The following is a 24391-nucleotide window of genomic DNA, read 5'->3' on the forward strand; positions in this document are numbered from 1 at the left end:
GAACCTAAATATTTCTTTGCCTCACCTCTAACCCTGGAGGTGTTCTCTCACAGTAATTCTTGCCCCACATACAATACTTTCAACCCTTCCCGTGCTATGACCTGACTCCAGCCATGGCCCTTTGGCTCCCACTGTAGGTGCCTCGGCCTTTTCTAGACTCCTTCCCTCCAGATTCACTTTTAGAGACCAAGAATGCTCGTTCTCGTGTCTTTTCCAATGACATCATCCTTTCCTCAGCAACTTACCAACAGGTACCACTCAATCATTCCCCAGGTCCACGTAGCTGATTTCCCACTGCTTTAAATTACAGCTCCTGATCACGAGTTTGCGGCTAGCCACTTCCACGCACCCCTTCGCCTAACGACATTGATGAGACTGGAATTCCACTTACCCCTCCCTGTCACTTGACACCTATTCTTGCAATGCCAAGCCCTCTACGACCCTCCACACCTGCCTCCACCACCACCACCACCACCGGCCTCTCCACCTGAATGTCCTTTTTCTTCATCAAACACTCCTCACAACTCATCTTTGTCATAAAGCTCTCCCAGAGTACAACCATTTCAGCAATCTCCTCGGCCCTTGTGTAAATACAAGCCATTTACAGATATCAGACACTGGCCCTGCTCATTTTCAGAAAATCGGGTATAATCATGCGAGTTCAGAAGGGAAGTGAGACAGAATTTCAGCTTTCAAACGCCTTTCACAGAATCAAACATGCAGGCCAGAATGGCGTTCCAGACCTTATTTTAAAGACTCGGGTACCGTTATAATAAGGCACTCCACTAGATACAGATCGAATTGAGTATTTATTTAAAATAATAAAAATGTTTGTCTTGCCAAGACCGGTTTGGCTCAGTGGATAGAGCGTCGGCCTGCGGACTGAAGGGTCCCAGGTTCGATTCCAGTCGAGGGCATGTGCCTGGGTTGCGGGCATATCTCCAGTGGGAGATGTGCAGGAGGCAGCTGATCGATGTTTCTCTCTCATCGATGTTTCTAACTCTATCTCTCTCCCTTCCTCTCTGTAAAAAATCAATAAAATATATTTAAAAAAAAAAAAGTTTGTCTTCATGCACTTTACAAGCAATAGGAATCTATACACTTTCCTTAAGTCAGTGTTCAACTCCTTTCTGCTTTCGTCCTGAGGTGAGGCTTGCTCCAGAAGAGTTGACTTTCATTAGGAGCCAGGAGGCATATACCTGGAGAAAGGAAGGAGAAGAAGGGGAGATGAAGGGCTTCAGAGTTCTCAAAAATGAGACCAGTTAGCTAACAGGGAACCCTACCAAACGCTTCTCCCAGCTCCTGGGTCTCCAGGTTTAAGCTCTGTGAACACTGTTCTCTCCCAAATACAGGACATCCTGGACACTGCAAGGGTTAGGGGTGAAGCTGACCAGAATCTTTGCTCCGAGGAAGATTTTAATTTTCTTGCATTTCAGCCTTTTGTTGTTGTTCAAAGTTAACTGGAAATTATGGAGTCATGGTCACATCTCTGCACAGCTGTTCTTTATTTTTTTGTTTTATTACCACCATAGATTCAATCACAAAGAAGAAGGAAGTATATTATTTCAAATAGCTTCTTTAAATCTGAAAAACCAGGAAACAAGCCTGCACTCATAAAAACATAAATCCAATCATAACACCTCAGTCAGGAAAAGCATCAGGCCTTGGGAACCAAGCAAGCTCAGCCCCGTCCCTGCTCAAACAGACCCCCCACGGAAGGACTGACAGCATCTACAATGAAAGCCAAACAGCTGAGTCACTCACCTAGCTCTTGAGGAGCAGAAGTGAAGAGGAATCATTGGTGGACTGTGGAGCGTTTCAGTGGAGAGGGAAACCTGCTTCTCAGGAAGGAATCCCAGCAAGATGAGCTTGGTTTTCAGGCAAATTTTCTGCTTGAAATAAAGGAGCGGAAAACCTTTTATGGTTTATAATAAAATCAATTGATTTTAATAATAAAACTCTGTGGTTAGCCCTAGCCAGTTTGGCTCAGTGGATAGAGCGTCAGCCTGCAGACCAAAGGGTCCCAGGTTTGATTCTGGTCAAGAGCACGTACCTTGGTTGCAGGCTCCTCCCCAGCCCGGGCCCTGGTCAGGACACATGCAGGAGGCAACAAATTGATGTGATTTTCTCACATCAATGTTTTCCTCTGTCTTTCGCTTTCTCTTCCATTCTCTCTAACAGACCAATGGAAAAAATATCCTTGGGTGAGGATTAACCAAAAAAAAAAAAAAAAAGGAAAAAAGAGAAAGAAAAAATTCTGTGCTTAGATTTTTCTACAATAATATGAGATTCTCAGGGTAACTGACTTCAATTGCCTTGGTGTTAATGCTCATCAGGAACAAATACTCATCAATGCCCAGGTCACAGCATCAGGAACAAAATAACATGGAGGTGAATGTAATGGTGAGAGCCATCTGTGGTCTTCCTTCTCCATCAGTCCTCGCTGCACCCCGACCCCACTGTGACCTTCTTGGCCTCCTGTGCCCTGGCCAGGTCCCAGCATAGCGTGCTCACTCTCCTGGAGGCCTCCTATGCCAGTTGCTGGTGCGCCAACGTTGATCTTGGACCCCTGCTTTGCTGCCTGGGGTCATTCATATACTCACACCGTTGCCCTTAACCACCTGGGCTGTCCCTTACCTGCCTTGAGATTTGTCATCACACTGACCTCACTTCCCAGGGAACTTCTCTTTTGATACTCAGTATTGTTAGGTCTGATCAAATAAGTGAATCGGTACCCCCTCCCCTGTGGACTGACCTTTAGACCACTTTACAACTGACACTCCCTTTCGCTAAGACCACATTCCACTTGCTGAGACCATTATCTTTCCCCTTCAGACTTGCCCAAGATCCGGACCCACCCAGAGAATTCTCCATCGAAAAAAAAATCTTGTCTACAGTCCTTTAAAATCTCTGACTCCCCATCCCTGGGGGCTGGCGCCATTTTGGGGCTCAGTCCATCTGGTTTTCCAGATGATCTAATAAGTTTATAATTCTTTACTTCTTTGGCCTCGTATGCACCTCTTTCAGCGACCCTAACAATTATGAACTCATAGATTTAAATATAGCTGATGGGCTTCAATTTACTGCAGCTATTATTTTCATTGATAGTCAAATGGAAGCCCTTGCAAGTGTGCTCCTGACTACTTTTGACATAATCATAGTTGTTAATAGTGTTCTTGTTTTCAGTATGATTAGATGTTTAAGGTTCATCTTGAGCATTTCTTTTTTGTTTGTTGGTTGTTTTTTGTTAATCCTCACCCAAGGATATTTTTTCACATTGATTGGTTGCCTCCCACAGGCACCCTAATGGGGGCCGGGTATTGAACCTGTAACCCAGGCATGTGCCCTGGACCAGAAATCAAACCCAAGACCCTTTGGTGTGCAGGCCAATGCTCTAACCATCTAGCACACTGGTCAGGGCAAGCTTGAGCATTTCTTGATGCAGACCTGGATCCAGGTATTTCTATAAAAAGCCCTAGTTCTTAGGAGAGCATAATCTCTGTGTTAGGAATGCTCATTCCTAATCGGATCCTTGTTCTAGGCCTCTCCAGGGAACAAAACTAGGAGTTTAGAGATAGATGGATAATTAGCGATAGACAGATAGATAATAGATGGATAGATAACAGATGGATAGGTTGTTTAATTCATTAACACTATATCCTGGAGCTCTAATGGAAGTATATAGAGATATTACTCTTCTTTTTACAGTTGTATAATATTCCACTGTGTAGCTATAACCATAGTTGATGGCCTCCTTTTCACTGACATTTGAATTGTTTTTAATAAACAAATAGTGCTCCAATTAATAGTCTTGTGCATACAGATTTCCATATTTTCCAGGGCTTCTTTGGGATAGATTATGTGGACAAAAAAAAGGGGTTCTATGGAAAGTAACCTCAAAGGGTGATCTGATCATAAATTCCTAACTGGGCAGGCCATGGTGGGAAGTCACACCTCAGGCATATAACTTATTTACTGAAAGGCTTATTTCTGCCTTAAGCAAGCCCTTTCCATTGTTTCGATTCACCTAGGTTAACACAGCTTTAAGTAACCACCCTCAAGAGAGCACAAAATCTTGTTAACTATCCTGCCATCTAATCCCACCCTACTTTCCATGTAACCCTCCTTATGTTCTCTCTTTAATTTCAAAGGCATAAAGGAAGCTGCAAAATAGTTCATCTTGGGAGCATCTGAGATCTTGCTCCCCGGCATATGTTGCCAGTTTGGCTCAAGTGACTCATAAAAATTCTCTACAGGTTTGGACGTTTCTCAGGAAATGGAGAGATGAGCCTTTGTCTCCTGATATAAGTCAACAAATGCCTCTCCCAGGACTCACTGAGCCCTCATACCAGTGGAGTTTCTGGAAGTACATGCAGCACGTCCTGCTGGAACTAAGTTCCTGTTAGTAGCACTCAGGACATCATCTGTACCCAGGTATGCATGTGTGATAGAAATCATAGAGTCAAGCCCTGACTGGTTTGGCTCAGTGGATAGAGTGTCAGCCTGTGTACTGAAGGGTCCCAGGTTCCATTCCGGTCAAGGGCATGTACCTTAGTTGCAGGTGCATCGCCAGTAGGGGGTGTGCAGGAGGCAGCTGATTGATGTTTCTCTCTCATCGATGTTTCTAACTCTCTATCCCTCTCCCTTCCTCTCTGTAAAAAAATCAATAAAACTATATTTTAAAAAAAAGAAATCATAGAGTCAAAATTGATCCTAACATTCCCCTCAGATGGCACTAAATTGGAGACCACCATACACTAAGTCCAATGAAGCTATGTTTCCTCCAACATTAGAACATATCACTGTTAGCTGAGCACAGATGGAGAGTCAGTCCGTGGTTGGAGGCTCAGTCCAGACCATTTGCCACAGAGAGGGCTAGAAGACACAGTGCTAGTCCTTATGAGAACTTAAATGCACATACTATGAAATGCCAGGGAAGTCAAGTATAGGCACTTGTTGTTGTTGCTGCAATTGTTGTACTTAAATAATTACAACAATTAATTCTTCCCTACACAGCTTCCTGTGAGCCAACCACTGGGCAATAGTTACAATCTTCCTAGACGACTTTCTGCTTCAAGCACACAAATTAAAATAGAAGAATTACAGGAGAGTAAGAGAAATATTTTATCATTTTTTGGAGAGAGAAATGCAGTCACATTTGACACATTAGAGCTGCATCTTTCTTAGTATGTGTATCTATATTATATATACATGTATATTTATTTCCATTTTATAAATGAGAGATCTTATATCGTCTTAAATGCCAGTTGTAATTTCTAACACTTTGAAAAACCCCTGCCTTGACCAACAGCTATGCAACAAAGGCTTCTGCCACAAATAGTTCACTGAATTCCGCATGAATCATTTCAGGACATACCATTTAAAAGACACATTTCTACCAGTGTAAGAATCCAGCTGTGTCTAGTGACTCCCCAGTGATCTCTAGGGCTAATCCTTGCCGGGTGATTGTTTCCAGAAAAGAAATTCAAGTTAGAGTATCCAGTGGGGGAAAAAAGTGTAAAGGAAAATGTTAAGAAAGACTGGCCCAGGCCGGACCCACACTGTGGAGTGTGCAGGGAGCCCGCAGAGAAGGCATTGTGCTGCATCTTATTTAGACCCGGAAGCAGCCCGTAAATTCCCTGAAATGCAAAACTGCCTGTTTAACTTGGCCATCTGCCCCTTCCCTTTGCTCCGCCGTCCCAGGCCCACTGGGGCCCAGTAAAGGTGTCCCCACTGTCCCTTCCAGGGACACATAGTGTGACATTGAGCTGAATGGGGCGGCTGTGACTTGTCACAGTCACAGAGCAGAGAGTTTCAGAGTAATTAGCAGCTGAGTCCACTTAAAAAGTTCTTGGAAGAGGTGTTTTTTTTTTTCTTTTTATGGAATTTATTGGGATTACACTGGTTAACAACATTATACAGGTTTCATTCCGATGCACAAGCCTACAACACATCATCTCTACACTGTATTGTGTGTTCACCACCCCAAGTCAAGTCTCCGTCCATCACCATTTATCCCCCCTATACCCTCCTCCATGTCGGTCCACCCTCCCCCACCCCCCTGCAATCACCACACTGCTGTCTGTGTTCATGTTTATTTGTTTGTTATTTTTTAAACGCTCTGATTTATTTTTTTAATAGTTTTATTGCTTTAAGTATTACAAAGGGTATTACATGTCTCCTTTTTCCCCCCGCCCTTGACAATCCCCTGGCCTCCCCTACCCCCCAGTGTCTTATGTCCACTGCTTATGCTTATATGCATGCATACAAGTACTTCAGTTGATCTCTTACCCCCACCCTTCTGCCCCCCTACTCTCCCCGGCCTTCCCGCTGCAGTTTGACAGTCTGTTTGAGGCAACTCTGCCTCTGTATCTATTTTTGCTCATCAGTTTATAATGGTCTCTATTATCCATGAATGAGTGAGATCCTGTGGTATTTTTTCATCATTGACTGGCTTATTTCACTTAGCATAATGCTCTCCAGTTCCATCCATGACGTTGCAAATGGTAAGAATTCCTTCTTTTTTACAGCAGCGTAGTATTCCATCGTGTAGATGTACCACAGTTTTCTAATCCATTCATCTACAGATGGGCACTTAGGCTGTTTCCAGATCTTAGCTATGGTGAATTGTGCTGCTATGAACATAGGGGTGCATATATCCTTTCTGATTGGTGTTTCTGGTTTCTTGGGATATATTCCTAGGAGTGGGATCACAGGGTCAAATGGGAGTTCCATTTTTAACTTTTTGAGGAAACTCCATACTGTCTTCCACAGTGGCTGCACCAGTCTGCATTCCCACCAGCAGTGCACGAGGGTTCCTTTTTCTCCACATCCTCTCCAGCACTTGTCGTTTGTTGATTTGTTGATGATAGCCAGCCTGACAGGTGTGAGATGGTACCTCATTGTTGTTTTGAGTAAATGCTCTGATTTAAAAAATAACAACAAACCCCCACTTTTTGGTTAATGAGTTCTGCTTACAATGGGGTTCTGGGAAACATGAACAGAACGAGTTAAGTAAAAAAAAAAAAGTGACCCTTTTTTTGGTGAAACATTGAGAAATAACACCCAGGAGTGAAATAGTCCCATTTCTTGAAAAACTGTGAGTTATACACCTTTTTGGATTCTGGTTCCATGCTATTTTTTCTTTCTTTCTTTTTTTTAGTATATAAATATTTTTATTTATTTCAGAGAGGAAAGAAGAGGGACAGAGAGATAGAAACATTATTGATGAGAAAGAATCACTGAGTGGCTGCCTCCTGCACACCAGCACAGGGGATCGAGCCCGCAACCTGGGCATGTGCCCTGACCGAGAATCGAGCCGTGACCTCCTAGTTCATAGGTCAATGCTCAACCACCGAGCTACGCTGGCCAGGCATGTTATTTTTTCTTCGTTCCTTCTAATACCTCAACTCAGTCTTTTGGCACTGAATAACATGTGATAAGGTCACACTGATGTCCTTTCACACCCTAAAGCTCCTGAAATTGTCTCTAAAAAAGCCAGATGCTGAGCAAATAGTTCATGAGAAAGTTCTGTTATCCATTATTCAGCCAAAAATAGCACCATGCAGAAAGCGGGCTATTAAAATTTATAAAGTAGATACAATAAAAAAGAATGAAATCTTGCCATTTGTGACAACAGGGATGGTAAAGCAGCGGTTTTCAACTTTTTTCATCTCACAGCACACAAACAAATTATTAAAATTCTGCGGCACACCAAAAAATATATTTTTTGCTGACCTGACCCAAAAAAGGTATAATTTTCATTCATTCACACTGGATGGCTCTTGTTGTGTTGGTTGTTGTCATTATTTTATTTGACATTCTAAGGCAGCGGTTCTCAACCTGTGGGTCGCGACCCCTTTGGGGGTTGAATGACCCTTTCACAGGGGTCGCCTACTACCATCGGAAAACACATATATAATTACGTATTGTTTTGTGATTAATCACTATGCTTTAATTATGTTCAATTTGTAACAATGAAAATACATCCTGCATATCAGATATTTACATTACGATTCATAACAGTAGCAAAATTTCAGTTATGAAGTAGCAACGAAAATAATTTTATGGTTGGGGGTCACCACAACATGAGGAACTGTATTAAAGGGTCACGGCATTAGGAAGGTTGAGAACCACTGGTCTAAGGGAAAAGAGGTCAGTGCCCTTGACTGAATAGTCAGGTATTGCATGCTTTAAAAATTCTTGTGGCACACAGGTTGAAAATCACTGACCTAGAGGGTTATTAATGCTACGTGAAATAAGTCTGACAAAGACAAATACCACATCATTTCATTTATATGTGGGATTTAAAAAAATTAAAACAAATGAGCAAACAAAACAAAACAAAAACAGACTCACAAAAAAACAAAGTGACGTTTGCCAGGGCGAGGGGTGTGGAGGGCTGGGTGGAAAGGTGAAGGGGAACCGTCAGTAACAGTGTGGCAACTGCACAGTGGCAGACGGTTACTGCGCTTGGTGTGGTGAGCAGTAGGATACACAGATGTCTGTTGAGTCGCTGTGTCGCACATCTGAAATCAATACTAATTATACTGCATGCTAACTATGCTTTAATACAATTTTAAAACAATAAAATTCATAAAGTAGAAGTGGACTGAAGAAGTTACTCCCAAAATCCAGTACCATCTGTTCAGAGACTGGCATTTTCACAAACAGGAAACTTACCCAAAACATTTAAGAATTTGCACGAATATCCTGAGCATCTAGATCACAAAAGCTCTCTCGGGGACTCTCACTCCCCCTCCCCCCGCCCCCCACCCAGCTCCCCAGGAGGATAGCTGGGGGTGGGTCTGGGCCTGGGAGGGAGGTGGAGCTTTGCATCGCCCTGACAGCCAGCCGGCCTGCAGCCCAGGCTGGAGCGGGAGGCTTTGCTCTGCAGCGCGCGCGCCCGGGCAGGACGACCAGGCCTGGGAGGCTCTGACCCGCCAGCGTTCACACTGCCCCCTCCCCCTCCCCCTCCTCCCCCCTCCTCCCCCTCCCCCCTCCTCTCCCAAACAAATGACCTCGCTCAGATCCTGTTTGTGCTCCGCTTCCTGCTCTGCAGCGGCTGGCCGTGGCTCGCCGCGGTCCCTTTGGAGCGTCCTGGCTGCCACTTCCTCCTCCTCGTCCTTCCCTCGCGCATTTGTTTTCCCAGAGCGAGCCCTCCCGGGGGCCGGGCTCCGGCTGAATCGCAGGAAGCTGGCCAAGGCAGTGCCTCCTCGCGTTCCTAGAGAGCCGGGACGCCTGGGAACGGCCTGGCCGCGTCTCTCCCCTCCGCCCCGAGGGCTCCCAGGGCCGCCGGCTGCGCACCCCCCGACAAGCGCGAACCTGCCTTCTGCTCCCCGGGCGCCCCGGGCCCACCCCCGCCCCCCAGGCCAGGGGCCTCGGCACCAGCTGTTTCAGAGAGAGGGCCCCGAGGGTTGTTGGCGAAGAGAAGCAGGGCCCCCCAGGCTCTCTCTTCCGACAGCGGCCGCGGCGGAGGGCAGCGCCCCTCCCCGCCGGCGCCTTTGTCCCCGCGCGCCGAGGCCCCACTGGGGCGCCTGCGAGGGGGCTGCGGCCCCTCCCTTTCTCTCTGTCGCGTCTCAGTGCCGCCTCCTTCCTTCTCAAAGGCAGCTGGGCGCTGGCGGTTCGCTCGCAGTGAGGCCAGCGGACGTTGTTCCCCCTCAGACTGTTGCACGCGCTGCCGAGCCGGCGGGCAGAGTGCGGGGCCTGCGCCTGGCTCCCTCCCGCCCCGCGGCAGCCAAACGTGCCAGCACCGTTCCCACCCGGGCTGTCCACACTCCGGTGGCCCGTCTCAAGTCTCTGACCCTTAAGTGAGATTTACAGGAAGAGGAAAAGCTGCAAAGGCCGAGCCAAAGGGAAGAACGGGGCACCGAGCCCTGAGCCTGAGCTGGGAGTGAACGCGCGGAAAGTCTGCAGTCCCGGATGGGTATGCTGTCTCCTACCTGCTTATGACTTTATGCTTGACCACCCCAAGTCTTAATCCAGCCTTCACTCTTGTTTTCAAAGGGGCCTCGGGGCTACAAAACCTGGCCTGCCAGTGCCCCCAACCAACTCCGTGGCCCTCGGTGAAGCCTCTGAGAATTCAGACATGTCTCCAGGGCCAGGAGGCCAGGAATTCCCAGCCCCCACTCATATGACATCCTAATGAGGACAAATGAGTGACAGTGTCTATTCAGTATCCCACATGGCCTAATTTGGGCTTCCTCGCAGCATGGCGGCCTAAGGAAGTCAGGCTGCTTATTTAGAAATCGATGGTTTCAAGAGCAAGTAGTCCAGTAAGTGAGGCAGAAATATCTCCGCCCTCTTAGCCTTCCCTTTAAAGTTACATAGCATCACTACTGTTATTCTCTATCGGATCAGTCAGAAAAGCTTGCCCTGTTTCAGGGAGGGGGAGAGGGCAACATAGACCCCACCGCTTGCCCAGAAGTGTTTAAGAAGATTTGTGGCGCCCAGCCCCAGCCGGCCTGGCACAGCAGTTGAGCGTCGACCTGTGAACCAGGAGGTCACAGTTCTATTGTGGTCAGGTCACATGCCTGGGTTGCAGGCTCCATCCCCAGTGCGGGGTGTGCAGGAGGCAGCTGATCAATGATTCTCTCTCATCATTAATAGTTCTCTCTCTTTCGCTCTCCCTCTCTGAAATCAATAAAAAGATTTGTGACTGTATTAAGCAATAATTGACTGATCCCTTTTTGTTTTTGTCCCTGGGTCTTTTCCAGTTCTTCTGATTGGTCTATCTTGAGCATCTATCTTCCACTCTTCAAATGAAGGTGTTTTCCATGTTGGAAACGTTAGCAGGTGAGGTAGGTGGGCTCCAAAGACGGCCCTCTCACAATATCCTGATCTTTTGAGGTACTGCCCCTCCCACACTGAAGCTGGGCTGGCACTGGGGAGGAAGCGATGCCTGTGATTTTCCAGATTAACTCACAAAAAGCCTCGCCACTTTTACTGGGGTTTTGATAATGTCCATTCTGGGGAAAGTCAGCCACCACATAAGAAGTCTAACCTGAGACGACCATGCTTGAGGAAGTCCAAGCTAGTCACGTGGAGGAGCCTCAGAGAGAATGCAAAGCGCTGGACCAGCCCCCAGAGACCTCGGCCAGCCTAGTCTGGGCAGGATGAGCATGAGGAAGCCGAGTTGGATGTCCAACATGGTGGAGCATTCAGCTGACTCCAGCCCAGCCACCTTCTGCCTGCAACTGCCTTTGGGACTAAGCAAGAACCGACCCACTGAGCCCAGTCGACCCTCAGAATCTTGAAAGATAATAATAAATTGTTACTTTAAGCCACTAAGTTTGAGATCTCTTGTTATGCAGCAGTAGATAACCAGAACGCTGGGTCTTATGAATCCCACCTCAGAATGCTTCCCAAATATGGTCTTGTTAAGCAGGCCTTCAACATTATATATTCACTGAGGCAAAGCTTCCTCTCTGCTATCTGAGCAAGAACTCATTCCTTTAAGGAAATTCTTCCTGGTGGTGATATAAGACATGCTCCTAAGCAATTATAAAATAAAGGTCAGTACAGAAAAACTGCCATGAGAATCCAGAAAAGAGAATGATTCCAGCAGAGCTGGTGGGCCTGACGAGGCGGTGGTATTGACTTGGATCCTGATACCAAGTGGCTGTCTGTGGCTCTGTTTTGCAGAAGCAAGGAGCTACTAAAGTTTTCTGAGCAGAATAGTGGTGTGATAAAAATTATGTTTTAAGAAAATTAGCCTGAGAGTGTTGTATGAAGTCAGTTGCATTTGGTAGACACCAGACAGGGTAGTCAGTGAAGGTGGAGAGACCAAAAGAAACTTTCCATGACAATCCAGGGGAGAACAGCCAACCCTTCACCCGGGCCTGTGGCAGTGAAAATGGTGTCAAGAGAGTAGCCCGTAGGGACATTGCAGGGGTTGATACCTGAAACATCACTTGTATCACATACACGTAATGATACAATTATGATATTAATTCTCCCATTTCTTGAATAAATGAAAACAAAATAAATAATTCCACAACTCTTACTTTTGCAGGAATGTGATTTTTAAAATAAAGCACCTTTAAAATATACTTTATGTTCTGGGGGTTAGGGGGAACTAAATTAAATCCATAGCTATAAATATGTGTGACCAGAGATTACTCTTTTGAACATTTCTAGCCAATTTTAATGTATTCATATTGATTTACTTTTTTTTCTCATTTACCCAACCCTCTGGGATGTTAAAAAAGTGGGGGGAAAAGCCTTAAAAATTTATTGTTTTTTTGTTTGTTTGTTTTTTAGGGCAACATCATTAGTAATTTTTAAACCCACAGTGGCCATTCTTGGGACGGTGCAGTTGCTCCAAATATTTTTTAAAGTATGAGCTCCCTCTAGTGGCCAAAGTAGTCTATACCTCTTGATTAAATCTGTACCCCATATTTGATATTTAAATAATTTCAGTGAGTAAAGTTTAACTTCCTCTAGAACTGAATTTGCGCTTTAAAATTTGTCTTTGCTTTGAATTTGATGGGCTTCATAATGCTCATGGTGGATTTCAACATCTATTATTGCTATAATTTGTAATGATCAGTTTTCAATAATGTGTTAATATTGAGTCTCAGACCATACCAAAACTCAATTATCACCTAATTAATGTGCAAGCTAACTTAGTATAAATGTTCCAAGGAAGTGAGGTCATCATTTATCACTCTATAAAATGTCCTCATTGATGAGCCTATATCCTCTTAAAACTAATTCAAGTTGAAACGATTCCAAAAATGCATGTTTCGTGTCTGAATCCCATCCTTTCCTACAGGAAGGGCCACCCTCAGCAGATGCCACTGAAGTCACTTCTCCACTACGGGACAGTGTCAGGGCACTGCCTGGGGTTGGAGGAGTGAAGAGAAAGATGACTACTGAGTGCTTACTATGCCTCAGGCATTAGGTTTGCATCTGCTATCTTATTTGAAGACATAAAGAGATGTCTTTCTATTTGCTTCTATTCAACAAAAATTTTCAAACTCTTACAAGTCATAATAAGGCACAGAAGTAAGTAGACACCTTCTTTGCCTTTAAGAGGTTTAGGCCGAGTGAGGGGACCCTAAGGAAACAGATGAGGGTAGCTGACTGGCCAGGTGGAAGCTTAAGCACTAGGCGAACTCCCAGGAGTGGCTCCTCACCCCAACTGCAGGGGGCAGTGGGGAGCAGCAGGGAAGACTAGCTTTCTCAGAAGAGGGAATCCTAAGTTGAATCTTGAAGGATGATGCTGAGGAGTCAGCCAGGCAGAAGGACAGTATGAGTCCTAAAGAGGGCATTAGTTCCAGCTGGCTGGCACTAGGGAGGAGGGTGAATGATTAATATTCCAATTTTTGCCCTAGCCGATTTGACTCAGTGGGTAGAGTGTCAGCCTGTGGACTGAAGGGTTCCGGGTTCGATTCCGGTCAAGGGCATATACCTGGGTGGCAGGCTCGATTCTATGCAGGAGGCAGTTGATCAATGATTCTCTCTCATCATTGATGTTTCTATCTCTCCCTCTCCCTCTCTGAAATCAATAAAAACATATATTTAAAGAAAATAAAAGAATAAACCAGTGAATGCATAAGTGGAACAACAAATTGATGGTTTTCCCTCTCTCTCTCTCTCTCTCTCTCTCTCTCTCTCTCTCTCTCCCCTTCCCTCTTCTATCTCCCCCTTCCCTCTCTCTCTCTCTCAAAAATCAATCAATAAAAAAGTATCCAAATAAACATGATTTTGTGTACACAGCCCTGCACGGTGAATCTTATAAACACTGTGCGAGAACCACTGAGCGAACTATGAGCCCAAGTTAGAGCTTATATTGCAGATGCCTGGGTGTTCAATCCATTTTGCCTTTAAGATAGCTGTCAAATTCCTAACAGTTAGTGGGCAATCAGTAGAGAATTCTAAATATTCCTGCTTGTTGCATTAACATGAACCCTCTTTAAGTTAGCATATTATTTTATTCAGTGTTCTAATTCAACACTTCTACTTTAGGACAGATGCATTGCTGCTATTGTAAAGGTCAAGCCAGATATTATATAGGACTATAACTTGCACATTATCTATCATAGTAGATGCTCAATAAATGTTTGCTGGATTTAAATCAGAATTTTGTTTCATTAACCCATGCTCACATATTCTATGAAAAGTTGTAGACAAGATTTTGGCCACCTTATTCTTATCTTCCTAGTTGACATTTTATGGGTGGTTCCCCTGCATAGCTATCAATTTTATAACCTAGGGCATATACTTTCTTCCTTTCTCAGTAGAGTTGGACATACTCGGGGTTTCTGAAGTCAGCCTTTAGTTAAACAGACACATGATGGAATTCAGTTGTGAATTTTGAGGACACTCATTTAGTTATATAGACTGACCAATATTGATAAATATGTCTGATGATATAACAGAAAAGGTAGGGAATCTAATACTCTAGCTTGGTTTTAGTCCTGCCTTTTTTAAAGGAAAACAAAAACATCATGGCACATCAAAATTCTATCCAACAAACACTTAAAACATAACTTTGCATGTCCCAAGCACTCCCTGAAGCACAACAGAGGACAAAGAAATGAATAATATATGGTTCCTATCCTAAAGGACAATATTTTTTTCCATTTTCTCCTGTTCAAACGTGAAAACAGTTATTTTTGCTAAGATGCACACATACAGTGAAACCAGTCTCCTCTATTCTCCTTAATTAGCTGGAAAATTACAAAAGCATTTACTATTATAATTATTTTAAATTTGATTTCCAGATTAAGGATATTCCTTTTGATATTCTAGCTTTAGGATTGCTAACATCTATATATATAAAAGGCTAATATGCTAAGTGTCCAACTATCTGACCGGTCGCTATGATGCACACTGACCACCAGGGGGCAGACACTCAATGCAGGAGTTGCTGTGACACACACTGGCCATTTACATAGAAATGGTACCATGGACCTGGCACCTACAAAGTAACACTCAGCTTCCCCCAGGAGGGACACAGACCCTGCCACCACCCTGGAGCAACAGTCCACCAAATCGCAGCTGACGCTGCCGAGACCCCATGGCGCAAAATGCAGCCCCTAGCCCAGCCCAGAAACGGTCGCTGTGGGTGCCGGGTAATGATGTCACATAGCAATGCCCGGCTTCCTCTCCCTAGCTACAACCAGCCTCCTTGCAGTTTCTTCAGCACAGGAACACGACTTGCTTTATAGACAGGTGCAAACATTTCACACTTTAATCAAATGTCTGTGAAGTGTTTTCCCATGCCTCATCTCATTTGATCCTCACAGAGTCCTGGAGTAGGTAGATAGGAGACTCGGTGGAATCCTATTTTTTCCCCCCCAGAAAATGGAGATTTAGAAAGCTTAGAAACTTGACCCAACTGAAAAGAAATAAGAAAAGGTGGACCCTGAAAATGACTTCAGTTTTTCAAACACTGCTGCAGTTAAATATTTCACCCTTTGTTCTCCCTGCGTGATCTACAATAATAATCTGCTTCAAGTTGATATTTACTGCTGTGTTGCTGACAATTACCTGAAAGAGAAGTTGAGGTGCTTCACTGGGCTGGAAAAAGTTTAGCTAAATCAGAAAGCAGGTTTAATTAAGCAAGTTTATTCTCTCTATATAAAAGGCTAAGTTGACTTGCGCGTGTGCCATACATATAAACCTCTCACTGAAGCCAATCGCATGCCTGTGTTTCGATCTGTCATTGTCGATCGTGAATTTGGTTGGCACTTCTATTATAGAGAAAGGGCAAATAGTGATATTAAAATATTCTAATTAATTTCCTTTCAATGTGCACAAATCCGTGTACCGGGCCACTAGTTGTTAATAAAAGTTGATATAGTTTTAGTTATCCAGTGTTCTAAGTTATCTGTTCTAATTAAGAATATCTGACAACTAATTAATAAGGAAAACAGTTTATAGGCATTTTTATATAAACACTCCATTTCATACAGTGTTATTACCATATCAGCAAGAAAAATAAGACTCTATTTTTATTGAAAAGGTATTAATAAATATATTTTCTCTTCGCACAAATCAGAAAAAGATTGATAAAGTATGGGCTTAAAAAATTTATCCAATAAGATAGTTGTTTAATGAGACGGTTGTAATAAGATTTTGGTATCTTTCATATATTTGTCAGCCACTTGATTTATTCTTTTGAACGGAGCTTATTCAGGTCTTCTGGTCATCTTGCCTATTGATTTTTACTAGTATTTAATATTCTGGATAGTGGGGTTTTGTTCTTTTAGTAATATATGTTCTAAACACTTTCTCCATTTTGGTTAGATGCTCAGGTGGACGACGCCACAGCCAGTGTTGTTGTTGCTATTATGATTATGACTCTAGTCTTATCTTCCACTTCCTATTTAATCTGTTAACAAATCTCTAAATATAAAATCTGGTCTCCTCCTTGGCCCAGATCTTTGTATCTTGATTGCAAAGACATATAACCGTGGGTCTCCAGCCTCATTCTTCTGCACCCCAGACCTTTGACCAAGTGTGTATTCAGAGGTAAGTTAAGCATGTGGGAAATACACTTGTCATTCATGTTATCCAACAGCATGAGTATTTGTTCCCTAGACACCTGATATTGAAAACACATAGTATTACTAAAGGAAAAAGAGTTGATATAGCTACACTAATCGTAGCTTTCTAATTGTACTGATGAAGGTGAGGGAAAGAGGCTGGCATAGATTTTATACAATTTCTACATCACACACACTATAATTCAGTGTGTTCATATAAAATAAAAATACTGTTTCCTCCAGGCCAGTGTGGCTCAGTGGATTGAGCCTGGTCCCATGCACTACGAGGTCACTGGTTCTATTCTCCGTCAGGGCACATGCCGGGGTTACGGGCTCGTCCAGTAGCCAGTGTGCAGGAGACAGCTGATCAATGCCTCTCTCATTGATGTTTCTATCTCTCCCTCTCCCTTCTCTCTCTAAAAAAAAATCAATTACAGAAAACATTAAAAATACTGTTTTCTCCCATGAGGTTCTCAATTCTGCAGAGAAAAATACCTCTGTGAAGTACTTAGCTGACACAGTGAGTGGCCTTGCACTCTGGAGAAATTACACAAGAACGTCACCACCACAACCTCCAGAAGTGAAAGGTCTCTGGAGTCACATCACAATCAAGGAGGGAGCCCAGAGCCGCAGAACACTGGGCAGCCACAGGGAACCACCTGAGGGAGTCCCTGCATCATCCCAGTGACTTCCTGCTGCGGCCAGGCCAACGGAGATGGGGAGGCAGAAGACAGGAAAGAAACTAGACCCACAATTAGCAGGTGGCTGGCCAACGCTTGAGGGAGAAAGTAACTACCTTAGAAAATACTTGCCTAGGATGCTCTTTCTTAGAATGATATTAAGGGTTGTTAAATGTATCCTGATGCTAGAAAAATTAAAGTTTTATGTTTCTCTGGTTGAGTAAGAAAAAAAAATAAGAAAAGTAGTGTTCTAAAGAAGAGGTATAGTTTATCAATGATAAAAATAAAAAAACAGAAAAAGTCAAGAACCATATATGATTTCACTCATATGTGGGATATAAAACCAAAACTCATAGGCACAGATAACAGTATGGTGTTTACCTGAGGAGAGGGGGTGGGGGAGTAATAAAGGGTAAAGGGAGTCAAATATATGGTGTTGAAAGAAGATGTGACTTTGGGTGGTAAACACAATGCAATATACAGATCATGTATCATAGAATTGTACACTTGAACCTATATAATTTTATTAACTGTCACTACAATAAATTTAATAAAAAAAGAACACACACAACAGCACATATTTCTTTTCAGTATTTACATTGAACTTCCTTCATCATCCCAAATGCAACCTTATGAGCTTGAGGCGGTTAGTCCTTAGGATCTGTACACGTCCCTGTCTGCTCCCCCTGCTGGTCAGGAAGATATTCGAAGGCACACACTGTGGGTAACTTAACAGATATTGATGGAATTAATGTTTATGAAATGAAACCATCAGCTCTGCTGTTAATATCATCCTTATTTCCATTCACTGATCTTTATCCAAAGGCCAAAAACAGTATCATCTTTATACTTTGTTAAAGCCATCTCTGCAAAGTTGGCAGAAATTGAAATGCTATAGTAAATTAGAGTTAGCAATAGTCTCCACATGCATAAATTTTTTTTATTTTCATAAAATGTTTAACATCAAACCTTAAAGCATTTTAGGAAGAAACACTGTTGCATCTTTTTTTATGGGAAAAATAAAATAGAATGCAATCTAAATAATCGCCAATATGAAATTAGTAAATAAATTATAGTAATTGATAAAACAGCATACTATGCAGTTTTTAAAATTATGATGCATTTCTATTAGACCCCTATCCTTGGAAAACTTTTTATTTTAAAAAGCAGTTTAAAATACGTATAGTAAATAGCTTTTTGGTAAAAATGTGTATGGATATAGAATGAAGAAAATCAAATTGAAATTTTTTTTCTGAAAATCAGTCAATAAAATTAACACATAAGTTGTCCATTATAAAAGTATAATTCAAAGGGAATGCTCATACCAGCACAGTATGTATTGCATGCAGTGAGCGCTCAATATACAGGGTGGAGCAAAAGTCGGTTTAAAGTTGTTTATATGGAAAATAAAACATTAATAAGTAATAATACAAGAGTAAGAGCTGAGAGGAGGGGGCAAGAAGGGGAAATGGAAGATATCTGTAATACTATCAACAATAAAAATACATTAAAAAATAAATAATATAAGAATAAACTCTGCTTTGTGTACTCACAATTGTAAACCTACTTTCGCCCCACCCTGTACATTTAGTGATAGATTCCAGGTAAATTTATTTTAAATATGAGAACTGTTGCTAAAATAACACATTCAAACATGAGAAATCTCATTTATTGAGACAAAAAATACGATAAAAATAAATACAAAATACAGATGACAGTGTGAACTGTAAGATACAGTAATTTGATATCCACCATTAACTTTCTGATTAGAAACATGTGGAAACGTCTGTTGGACCTGCTAAAACTTGTTGATTCACTCGGATGGAAGACTGGCTACAATTTAGCCATCCTGATAACAAAACAAAACAAATCAAAGAAAAAGAACCACTGCCCGCTATCATCCTAGTTTTTGCACTCCAAAAACACATTTATGTTGATGCAAAAGGAATGCAAAAAATTATCAGAGGCTTTTGTTCTCTGAAGAGTGATAAGCTTCATTTTTCTAAAAGGATCAAAGGATGAGAGATCTGTATTGAAGTTTCCTTTCTAAGAGAAAGTAAACCTTGGCTCCAAGTTCATTTTCCAAATCAGGAAGCAGGAAATTTTTTAGGAAAGCATTGAACTTGAGGAGAAAAAACCATTTTCCCCTGGTTAATTATTTTTATAATTTGGTTCTAAAAACATCAGCACTTTATATATATTTCTAAAACAACAAAAAAAAGATTTCAGGGTCTAATGTAATCAGTAATGCAGTCACTGAAAAAGCATGAGGAACTTGCAGAGCTAAAGAGCGGACATGTATTTATTACACTTGGTCCTGCCCATACTCTGGGGAGAGCCACATATGTGTGTAGTCCTCCTGTCTCCTCTTAGAAACCCCTCTAGAGCTCTGTTATGAATTATATTGTTTAAATATGTCCACACAATTTCGGGAGAGTTATTCCCAAGTCATTTTCAAACTGAACACATGTTGCATCTGTTTTCTGTTTGTGAATACTGAATGCTTGGCACTTTAATTGGGATATTTTTCTTGGGAATGAAATAATTTCAAATATTCACTTAATCAAAACATCAGTTTCCTTTTCCACTTTCCATAGTGGATTGTTGGTAGGGTTCCCAGACCGGGTCTCCTGTGCGTGGGGCGGGGAAGAGGGCCCCGCCTCCCTGGTGAGCGGGAGGGAACAGAAGGGAAAGCAGGCCAGAGGGGCCATGGCTCCGCCCTTGTCCACATCCTCTGCCTCCTCACATTCACCTGCTTGAGGGCTCATGAGATTCAAGTACTCGTGAAGGTTTTAACTGCTTCGCCTTCTGCTGATAGTTTATCATCTTCTTTTTCCTTTGAAAATTGTAATGGAAGCAGAAAATGTTTTGGCCACAAGCTAAGGAAACTTCACAGATCCCCTAATCCGCCCCCCACCCCCCACCCCCCACCCCCCGCTCCTGCCAGATCAAATCAGAAGCTAGGGGGTCCTGGTTTGGGCTTTATATGTGTTTAAGAGAAATCAACCTGACAGCAGGGTATAGTGCGACGCAGGGCGATTGAAGCAGAAAGAGATGGGAGGGAAAGAAGACAAACTAGACCTGCTGTCGCCCCGGGGAAACGAGAAGGTCACTGCAGAGGAATGGAGAGAAAACGTGTTACTGGCCAAAGCTCGGGCTTCGGAGTCAGAAGGTACTGTAGGGATCATGCGTGAGCTCCGTGACCAGGAAGGTACCGTCTTCCCTAAACCTGTTTCATTACTTAGAAAACAGATGTGAAATTACCTCACATAATTCCTGTAACGATTAAAATGCCTAGCATATAATAGAAGCTCAATGTTAATATATGCTTTTAAGTGGACACATTAGAAAGATATGAGGGAAGAAACAATAAATGCCAGTGGATTAAATGCAGGAAATGAAAGAAAAGGGTATTCCAATATGCAAAGGTATCTAGCCGATTGACACACATTTCTCTAATTTATTGACCACAGAGCACTTTATCTCCCCCCCTCGGTGCTGCCCCCCCAAACACCCCCCACCCCCACCCCGACAGAAATAAATAATTTATACTTACCGCACGCTAGTGTAGGTAACTAGGAATGAGGTTAACTTGACTTACGTCAGGCATTAGTAGTGACAGAGACAAGATTCCAGTTTGGGCCTTTAGTTCACTCTCTTCCCTTCCTTAACCGTCTCTTTCTGGAAAAAAAAAAAAAGAAAAAAAAAATGATCCAAAAGATTGTTAGGCACAGCAGACCAGGGTAGGCCTCCAAGTGGGTTATCAGGGTCAGAGCAGGTGGAGGGGGCATCCATCCAATCGGGGAGCAACGTGACATCTGGAGTCAGTGTGAGCAGGGTAAGGGGATGTCCATCAGAGCTGAGCTGGGCAATCCTCTCTTCCCCAAGGGACTGACGAAGCCACTGGCTGGCCCTCACTGGAGGAGGGGCTGGGCGGGCGGGCGGGTCCAAGATGGCCTCACTCACGTGCCTGGGCCTTGGGGCTGGGGATAGTGGCTGGAAGACAGGGCTCAGCTGGGACTATCACCGAGAGCACCTGCATGAGCCCCTCCGGCAGGGCAGTTAGGGTAGTCAGACTGCCCACACGCAGCTGGGTTCCCCCAAAGGGCATGCCCAAGAGCACAAAGAAGAACCAGACAGGTCTCTGTCTGACCCAGCCTCAGAAGTCCTATACGTCAGTGCTGTATTCTCTTGTTGAAGCGTAAGAAGCCCTCCTACACCCAAGTGGAGACAACAGACACCACCCCTCGATGGGAGGGCTGTCAAGAAATTGCAGGCAGTTTTTAAAATGCCATGTCTCCCAACTGATCTCACTGCTTGCATTCCTGTCTCTCAACAATGCATGCACCTCACAGCAGCCAGAATAATCATTTTAAAATGTGAATCGTGCCATGCTACTCTCCTGCTTCAACCTGCGCAGTGGCTTTAACTTTCCCCAGAATGCCATGGGATGGCCCTCTCTCCAGCTCCGTCTGGCACCTGTCTCTTGCCCTCTGGGCCCCAGCTGCACTTCTCCACTTTCTCGAATGCGCTGAGCTCCTTGCGCCTCCGGACACTTGACATGCTGCTCCCTGGGCCTGGCGTGTGCGACACCCAGCTCCGACTCCTCACATCGCAGTGAAGTCACTTCCTCAGGCAGGCCTTCCGGACACCGCTCTCCCAGCATCCCCTCCCCCTCGCCCCTGCCTAACTTCTTTTCCTCGCTATCCTCTCACGCCACGCCTGTTCCTTTACTAGTATATGGCACTCACACCATTGGGACCCTGCATTGGTCAACCTGTTTGCTGGTTTAACATCTGTCTCCTTCATTAGATTAGAAGAAAGCAGAGTAAGTTTGGGGGCAATGCTGTGAACACCACAATAAATACATCATTTAGGAGAGGGCCCAACACAAAATAAACATGTAACTGCGCACTTAGAGACAGCAACCAGTCTTCCACGCAGTCAGCGTTGCAGCTTTAATCCATGCCTCCCTTAGAAGCCTGCCTGAAGTTCTGGCAAAGAGGAGGAGTTTCAGGCACTAGGCTCGTATCTCATTTTTTCTCATTGTATCTATCTGAAAGTGGTATTGTTCCCATTTAATTTTTTTATTTTATTGTTATTTTTGTTAATCCTCTCCCAAGAATATTTTTCCATTGAGTTTTAGAGAGAGTGTAAGGGAGGGGGAGAGACAGAGAGAAATACCAATGTGATCGACACATTGACTGGTTGCCTCCCGCATGCGCTTTTGACTGGCAGGGCTGGGATTGAGCCTGGTACATGCCCTTATCCGAACTGAACCCAGGGCCCGTCAGTGCCTGGGCTGACACTCTAGCCACTGAGTCAAACCACTAGAGCGAGTATTGTCCTCATTTTAGAGATGAGGACACTGCGGCTTGGGGAGTTTAGGAAACTTGTCCAAGGTCACAGATGGTGAGAGGTGGAGCCTGTGTCAGCGGCCTTTCTACTATTGCAGATAGCCTCAGTAAGCATAGGAAGACACAGTTCGCCTCAGTGTCAGCTGGCTTCAGCAAGTGTTCTAAAACAACCTCTGTTGTCCAGTCCCCTCCGTTTCCCACGGCCATGATCAACAAGTTCATTCTAGTGTTCATTCCCCAAGACAAGACAGGTTCATTCCTTTAACCTCACTCAAACTCAGCGTTCCTGCAGACACAGGAACCTGTGTTAGACAGTTACTAGCAAAAGGTCAAAAGGCTATAAAGAAGAAACCAACTAGTGGTGACAGTGGCTGAGAGGTGACACTCATGCAGAAAGGAAAAACAGGTTTGCTTCTAGGGAATGGAGGGCAAATGACCTGAGTCTAGCCAACTGTAACCCACACAGAGAACAGCTGATGATTTACGCCCCCATCACACGCAGCAGCCAACACAGAGTCCTTGGGAGGGGGAACAGGCCCGTTACCAGTTTATTGCCTCTCAGCTCCACATTCCTCCTGCATGGCCTGCGCTGCAGTATTAGTTGAATCTTTTAAGTGTTCACGGTACTAAGCTCTGTCAGTAGAAGGTGCTAGAGGAGGCAGGGGCTTCTCTCCTCTGGTTCTGGTGGGATCTCCGCAGGTCCCAGCAGCTTCCCCAGCACCTGACCTCCATCACCAGTCAGGTCTCCAGCACTTGGCCCTTGCAGCGCAGCTCGCTTTCCCAGCCCTGCTTCATAGCAGAAGGCCTCCCACAGACACTTTTCCCTGAGTAGCGCCCCCTAGCACCCTAGAGGAAGATTTCTGGCAAGGTGCACCCATGCGATACCCCAGTGACCTCTCTGCCATCCAGGGAGCCATCAATGTGCCCTGTCCAGAGCCTGGATTTCAGTCTTGGGTGGGGGTGGTTCTTTGGGGTCTCTCTCAGCCCTAGGGGTTGCACCTGCGCTCGCTCGTGCTGTCTCTCTCTCTCTCTCTCTCTCTCTCTCTCTCTCTCTCTCTCTCTAGCATCCTCTTTACTTTTTACTAGGCAACACCTCATTACTCCAATTGCGTTATAATAAGTGATTATGTTAAACTTTCCATGCTCTGTTAGTGTCGTTCCTCTCTCCTGACTGGACTCTGACACAGGGAAACGCTGGTCTCTGTAACCTTTCTATTATTGCAATAGCAATTTTTGGCATAATGAACTGACTTAAGTTTGAAAATGAATCTCTCTGGGTAGTGTTTAGATATGAGGAAAGGTTGACATTGAAAGAGAATTTCTAATGAATATGTCATATTTGACAACCAAGAAATACAACACACACCTATTATGCTTGAAGACATAAAGGCACACCTGGTTTTGGACTGGAAAGATCTGGCAGCACAGGGCCAGCAGCAGCAGTTTGTCCCCAAGGCCAGCTCCGATGACTCGTGGTGGTGATCTGGGTTGAGAAGGATTTTTAGGCCAGAAAGCAATGATCAGGTTGTGAGATCTACCCCACAAAAGTGGAAAAGCATGGTTATGTGCCAGCTGTTACCTAATGAGTTCTACAGATTAGTGAACTGAGGCAGAGATTTCAATGACTTGGCAAAGCAAAGCTATAATGTAAAGGCTGGGCTAGCTTCATGTTTATGACCTCCTGTGCACTGCTCTTACCTTCGGCTTCTCTAAGTGGTGATGGTGTTTTGAGGTCACTTACGAAGCACAGACAGGTTTAAGAAGGGGCCACTTATCTTACCTAACTATTAGGGCCCTGGGTGCATAATATGGACAATCAGATTGATTGCGCACCTTCCTAACTCTAGAAATAGGTTAG

General features: G+C 44.0%; 1 long non-coding RNA gene across 1 annotated transcript; it reads right to left on the minus strand.

Moving 5' to 3' along the window:
• Positions 1–792: 792 nt before the first annotated feature.
• LOC308521311 lies at positions 793–9277 on the minus strand. The gene is made up of 3 exons (XR_013996157.1): positions 9021–9277; positions 1765–1889; positions 793–1199 (listed from the first exon to the last, which is right to left on the minus strand). It is a non-coding gene; the product is annotated as an uncharacterized lncRNA (long non-coding RNA).
• Positions 9278–24391: the final 15114 nt, after the last annotated feature.

This window comes from Myotis nattereri (assembly GCF_964212035.1).
Source record: "Myotis nattereri genome assembly, chromosome: 6".
In the NCBI taxonomy this organism is placed as follows: domain Eukaryota; kingdom Metazoa; phylum Chordata; class Mammalia; order Chiroptera; family Vespertilionidae; genus Myotis; species Myotis nattereri.